This window comes from Apus apus, chromosome 1 (assembly GCF_020740795.1).
Source record: "Apus apus isolate bApuApu2 chromosome 1, bApuApu2.pri.cur, whole genome shotgun sequence".
Classification (NCBI taxonomy): Eukaryota; Metazoa; Chordata; class Aves; order Apodiformes; family Apodidae; genus Apus; species Apus apus.
Genome location: NC_067282.1, coordinates 170,391,231 through 170,398,736, shown reverse-complemented (window position 1 = coordinate 170,398,736; position 7,506 = coordinate 170,391,231).

The window sequence follows — 7,506 nt, the reverse complement described above, 5'->3', positions numbered from 1 at the left end:
GACCTGGTACATTTGCATATGCGTTGTCTTTCATTAATTCAATATCAGATTCAATACATGACAAATTCAAAGATTTATTCCAGTCAATAGTCTTGAAATCCTAGCTGGGCTCTGAAATTACTGACTGCACTGTCATTAGTAATAAAAGCACAGTCTGAAGGTAAGTGGTGTGTCTGCCTATATTGTGTTACGGAATCCAGGGGCTCTCCTGTAAGCACTCTCACCCGTAAGCAAAACAAGTCAGAACATAGCAAACTCTGCTATTCATAGAAACCAAAAATACAAGTATGTTATCAAGCAAGTAGGCTTCACGGCAACAGCTCTCTTATATATGAAGTAAATACGTGAGAAGAGTTGAAAGATTTAAAATCTATCACATCAATATAGACAAATTTGTTTTATTTTCTGAATAGCTGTTATGTGAGCAGACTCATACACAAAGGAGTTGGAAAGTGAAAAATTATTCCTTTATTTGTTAGAAAATCTTTGCCACATGTCATGACAAGAAAAGATTTTCTCTGTTTTACATCTTAAAACAAGCTCTTCTGAGACCATCTTATTATTAAACCAAAAATGTTGGATGAAAAGATCTCGCTCTATAGAATAGACATGTCATTACTATTGGAGGCATTATGAACACTGTGTGAGTAATGCTCAGACAATAACAGAGAAATCATGATTTGTCACTAGCATCATAAGGTGTGGGACTTACCAGTGGATTCAGTCAGTGTTTTGCCTTTATCTCTGGAAAGCTGTAGGTGAGAGAAAACTTGCTTATAATTACTAATCAAAACTCTAGCCAGAAGCTGGTGTTTAAACAAGATTAGATGGAAGAGTGCTGCTTAATAGGAGCGGAGATTTCAAGTGTTGTGTTATCTTTCCCTTGAAAAACTGCTATAGAAAGTCTGCCTTCCTTTGTTTTATATTGATTTTCTACTTTTTCTTTTTGCCTCCTCAGAAAGGACGGACCTCCTTTGCTTTCCAATGATAACATCTTCCCCCATTCCTCCACAATTTGGCATCTTCTAAAATGTTTCAGCTTACAGTTCAAGGTAGTCCCCAGATTTGCCTGTGTTGGCCCTCCAGCTCTATGTGCTTTGTTGGGGATCCCCTGGAGCACCGTGTGGCGGGAGCTGCTGGGAGGAGACCCCTACACAGCACAGCCACCAGTGCAAACCCTTCCATCACTTATGAGAGAAATCTTGGCTAAGCTGCAAATATTAGAGCTTCATGTTATACTCTCCCTTCTACTTTATCTCAAGCCATTTGCCATCCATCATGGCAAATTTTATGCTTCAGAAGAAATAAAAAGTTCATTGCGAAAACTACAGCAATGGAAACTGAGGAAACAGCCCTACAAAAAAACCCAACAACAGTGCACACAACTTGTTACCTGTTAAGGTTGCTGTCTATCAACAAAAAGGGAGCAAACATGTCAGTCAAGATAAAAGGTTCTTGTTTGAGGGTCACAAAGGAATTGCTACATTGCAATCAAGAGCAAAAATTCTTTTGAGTTCTGAAAAATCATCCTGTAATTTTATTTCTCAGATATGACAAAGTCCTGGCCTGCAGTGATCACTCAAGGTCTAGCACATTTCCAAAGGAAAAGAATATTAGCTGCAGCACTGTGTCAGTCCCCAACCACTGTGCATTTCTATCAGTCCATAATGTCTCTGGCATTTTGGTCTGGAAAACTTAAATTTCACTCTGTTTGAGGACTCCAAAGGGAGCTTTATTCTTTATTTTAGTCATTCACCTATGCTAAAAAAAGACCAAACCAACATGGTTTGAGCAATTAGGCTGTCACCATGCATTCATTTTCCATGAGTATCTTCTGTTCCATACTATGTACATGACCCAGCACAGTGTTATGTGAGCATTTTAACTTTTTATTAAGCTCAGAGCTGCCATGTCCCTCTTGTCAGATCTAATTCCATTCTCTAGGTGCTTTATTTAGGATGGAAGCTGGTCACTAAGAAAAGTCCATAGTGTCATTAAATACCAGTGGATTTAAAATCCTCCTGACCTCTATGTCTATTGCTGCTTGACAACATCAATCAACAAGATCTCACCATTCTTCTGTTTTTCTACTGTTCACAAGCCCTTTGTACCAGAGTGCCTTACACAAGAACAAGAGGTAGGGCTTACAGTCTGTTATTATTTATCCAGACCTGGAAGCAGTTGGGATGAATGGAAGGACTGTGAAGTTCTTTCCCACAATGTTGGGCTCTACTAGTGTCCCTCATCTGCTCCTACCCCATCCCTTCTCCTCAATAAATCCTCCTTGGAACTCTTGCTTTTCCAACACAATACCTATTGGGAATGGCTGTTTGAAGAAAAAGAGAAGAATGAAAATTAGTGAGAAGTTAATCTTTGTACTCATTAATTTTGTTGTTACAAAATAAGATTAACAGCTGCATTTAAGCTGTTTTTAGCTGTAAACCTAGCACTTCCATCTGCTAATTATGCCTGTAAGATCACACAAAGAATATTGCATTAAATTCATTACCAGGAAAGTATAGAAAAACTGGAGGAACAGTAACAAAAAAGGGCTACAGCACAACAGTGATTTATTTATGAAGAAAGATTAATAGCTAAGCTCAGGAGCCCAGCTGAAGGGAAATAATTGGAAAGGTTCTCAAAGGACCCTCTGAAAACAGGCTCAAACCTCAGACTGTGAAAGTCCTTACTCATTTTTATTTAGTCCTCGTTCAAGAAAAGCTCCAGTTAAAAATTAAATGGCGGAAAGTGGCTACAAATATTTTCCAGGTCTAAGCATCAACCAAGTCTTTATACAGCTAATGTGAGCAGAGGCTTTTGGTCGCAAACAGCTGGAAAGTAGAACTGTACACAGGTAAATGACTTCTCTTGGGAAGCTTTAGTGGCTACCTCCAGACTGGAAAAGAAAACAGCCAGGATTTATTCTTTGGTCCTGAAGCTGAACCATGAGAAGAGTGATAAAGGCACTCAGGGCCTGGGCATCTTTTGGGATGGTGTTTGTTGGCAGAGGACAAAATGTGCCAGGGGCCCCACAGCAACATACAGCGCGGATGAAGGCACACTCCTGCTTCAGCCCCTTTTCTGGCTCAGGTTAGTTTCCAAATATAGTTGTAAATTGGGTCCAGAATCACCTCCTGCCTGTCACACAGTATACTACTGCACTAGAGTGTACCTGTGCTTAGGAAAATAAAAAAAATTACCAATAAGCACAGAGTGTACTAAAATCGTCAGTCAAATCTTGAGGGAAACATACCCTTAATTTATTCCTCTCTGTTATCAGACAAATAATCTCAAAAAGCAAAGATGAGCAACTACAGAACAGTATTTAAAACTTATTTTACAGTCTCAAAGGACAGAGAATATTCCTTTTCTGAAAAAACCCTTTATTTTTAATTTGGGTGTATTAACTAGATATTCACTATTTGCTTCACCAGGAATATAGAGATTACACCATTACAGAATAACATAGCTCTGTAAATTATAGGTATAAATGAAGTGCCTTGAAATGATTTTCTTGCTAAAATGCAGACTTTTGCAATTCACCAACTATTTCTCATCCAAACCATTCATTTTAACAGGATGCTTTAGGAAAAAAGAAGAAAGACAAACCAAAATATTATCACATGGTCATTATAATTACCCAGACTTTAATTACAAATAGCACTGGGTTATTTCAGGAATTTCATAGGAAGGTTGGGCTTTGATTTTCTGGTTTGAGGGGTTTTTTTTTCTGTTTTTCTTAGCCTTTTCATTAATGGAACACATTGGGATAATGTAGTCTTTTTTTTAATAACCCACCAAGATAAAGACTGTTTTAGAAACAGCACTGCAAAGTATTATCCACTACAAAACACTGTTAAGGCAGGTTTTATCTGTTCCTGGAGAACTATATAACAGTTCTGGATTTCTCTCCTGAGAGATACAAACCTGTAAGTATGACGTGGTGCCTGGTGAATGAATGTAATGTATTCAAGCAGAACTCTTTGTACACATAGACTTAATTATAAAAATAGTTATATCTTTTTTAAGCCTGTAGCAGCAGTTATTCTATCCAGAAAGTGTTTTATGTTGGGGTTGTTTTTTCCTCCCTCAGACATAGAGAAGAAAATCGTAACACCATTTTTTAAAATTTTTTTTTAATTCTCTGCAACAGTGTGGTTAAGCTCAAGCAACCCTGATCTTACAGATGAGGTCACCGTTCTGTAAGGGGAAATATATGCCAGATGCTGCTAACATTTTGTGGTCTTGGGACAAAAGAAGAATGAGACCTCTCTTCCTGCTACCAGCCTTTTGCAGAAGGTAGCCTTGCAATGCCAAATAACATATATTTCAATTTGCTTTTAAAAATGATTCTGTCATGCCTTTGAATAGCATATGAACAGCTATAAAGAACACTGTCTATAAGAAAGGTAGGTAAGGGCTTCTTTGAGCATATTTAGTATCCATTTTCTTGAAAACCTTGAGACTAGAAACCAACATTCCTATAACAAGTTTCCAAGATCTCACACACAAGGATAAAATTTTTCAGCAATGTACCTAATCTCAGCACACTCACGGCAAAAGGAACAGGCTGATTAACAACTCCTAGGAATACCAGTCCTACTTACTACTCATAGGCTCTTGAATCAATTTTGTCTTGCCTGTCTGATCAAGAGATAACACTATTGTCTGCCAAACTTGCTGTACTTAGCATCTTGATGCAGCACAAGCTGATGTCCCTGTGACATTCTGGCAAAACCCTTTTAGATAGCTTGAGGAAATTTGGATGGCTGCAATAATACCAAGGAACAAGACATGTGGCCTTAGACTATGCACTACATTAAATTCTTAAAAGTGTTACCAGCCTGAGCATGTCAAGAGCGGACACATACACATTAAAGGTTTGATTATATCCTATTATAGTTGAGCATTTGGTATTTGACATAGCAATCCTGGCTTCTATGTTAAATGCCCTGAGGGAACACTGGAACAGCTTCTGTCTTATGTTTCTTACAGACAAAAGAATGAGTATGCTGAGGCACCACACAAAGCTGTGAAACAAGAAGCAGTAGCTAAGGCACAAAAAATATTGAGGCTGAACTTTTTTTTTTAAAGAGATTTCATTGTAGAGGGCTACAAAGAGGACTATATGGGCTGTACAGGGGACTGTGGGCTATATAGGGGACTATAAGCTTTATGACGTAGCCAAATGTTTGCTTCTCCTCTACCATTTAGAAACAGACCTTTTAAAGTAGGATTTTTTTTAACATTTATTTTAAAGCATTTGCTCTGCACACTGCATCAAGGCTTCATCATGATTTTTTGATTTTTTTTTGATAATGAAAAGATTGTGTTGCTTTTTAGATTCTTCTGAAGCCTTTAATAGGGAGCAGTCCTTTGTCAGAACTTTGAATTAAATGCAAATAACTCACCTTGCTTCCTAAAGCTCTGATAATGCCAAGCATGTTTTCCAAGCATAGTTTAACATTACTGTTAATATTTGGTTTATATTGGCAGAGTTCCAAGCCAAATTGCGGTATCTGTCCTGACCAGGGGGATCTATCCTACAACCCTCAAGTTTTCAGAAAGCCCATCTTCTAGATAATTATTAAGTATGCTGTAATACTATGCTTTTATAACAACTCTCACCTTTTTTATTTCACTTTTTACGTATGTCTCAAGCTTTGCTAGTTCAATTATTTGTAAAGCCTCTGAGACATATAGAACTCATTCATTCCATGTTTGACATGTTCAGAAGTTCATTGTCTGAGGGAAAAAAACCCCATATCTGTGGAATTACCAATTTCTGCTTTATCTATAGAACTGTCATACAGCTGTGTAGAAATTTCACATGAGAAACTCCGGTAAGTAACACTTTTAATTTATCTGCAGTTGATTTACAGCTCCTTCTCACTTGCCACCCCCCCTGCAAAAGCTTCTCTATGTTGACATATCTTTATGGGATCCTTGGACCTCCTAAATCACCATCCTCTGGTATTAGGTCATGCTGCTGGTTGCTGATAACTCCAGGGACTTATGTCATCTTCCAGGAAGCTCATTACGCTCCAGTGCTTGAATTTAGCATCTCAATAATTTCCCTTCCTCAAAAGTATTGCTGTGGAGATGTTTCCTGAACACCCTGAAAAATCAGGGAAAAGCAAGCCCCTTCCATTTCAAGAGGAATGGACGTTTAAACTTCTCTCTGCTACTTCTGCCTGCTGATGTGTGATACAACATTACCTACTTTCATGCTCTGAGGGTTTCCAGTTGATGTTTCTGCATGGCCAAGCCAGACTTTTGGAATTTAGCAGACAGGAATCTCTTGAGTCCCAGTAAAGTATCATGGAGCAAAATACCTGATGATGATGATGATGATGATGATGATTAACAACAACAACAACAATAATAATAATAATAATATCTCAAATAACAAATTTGAAACAGGGGGATCCCCCCTGATCCTAGTGAGATTCAGAGATCAGCTGCCAGTCACCCCTTTAAAGGAGGTGTTTGTCATGCAACAACACTAAGTTTTCAGAGCAGGGTTTCAAATACCCATCTAAAGGGTGGAGAATTATGTGTGCATACTTTTTGTTAAGTGAAAACTTGTTACTGTGTGTCAAGACACAGGTACCAGACAGCACAAATTTTCTCTCCTTGTTCATTGTGACTATTTGCTTCTTACGGGGTTGGAATTTTTTCCCACTGAATGCAGCAATATTGAGTTCAAATTTATAAATAGATTTTTCTCTGTGGTCAGAAAAGTAATAACTTCTTTAGTGTCATGTCAAATTGTACTCTAAGAGTAATAAATTATCATGGCTCTGATATTAATGTGCGTTAGGGGTGAAATCATAGGGTTGTCAAAGTGTGTTTTCCTTTTACTATACATGCTTGGCTTTTGGGGTGCAATTTAAAGTGAGACATGATGAAGAAAAAGCCAGTCCCCAAAGCTGATCTAAGATTTCACAGTATTTTTCAAGCTATGATTTAAAACTTTCGTGACAGAGTAATTTTTGACTGAATCTCCTGGCCTTGCATTCATGTTTTTTAATGCCTAACAATCTTTTCTTGCATGTCTTGTAGATTTCTAAATCTATACAACTGCTCATATATTTTTATATTTTTCACTCTTATAATATGAGTTTCATGGGTGAAATCCTACCTGTATTAGAGATAACCATTTTACCATTGACTTCATAAAATGGAAGATTTACTTCAGCTTCTATTCTCTAACTGCATGGGTTGCAGTATTGAGTACAGGGAAGAAAGTGAACCAGGCAGATGGGAACCTTAAACTTGGCTACACTGTGGAGATGAGAATATTGTTTAGTCTTAAGTAATCAAAAGGATCCTCTACTGCTCAATGCTTGACCACCTAGCTCTAGAAAACAGATCTTACTTCACCTGAGCAGAAAATAGTCACATTTGTGAAAATGAAGGCTTACTGATTGAAAGCTGGGCACACAGAAAGCCATTCATAATCAGGATGCATTGAAACCTCAGGATCTGTTCCTCAGTCTACAA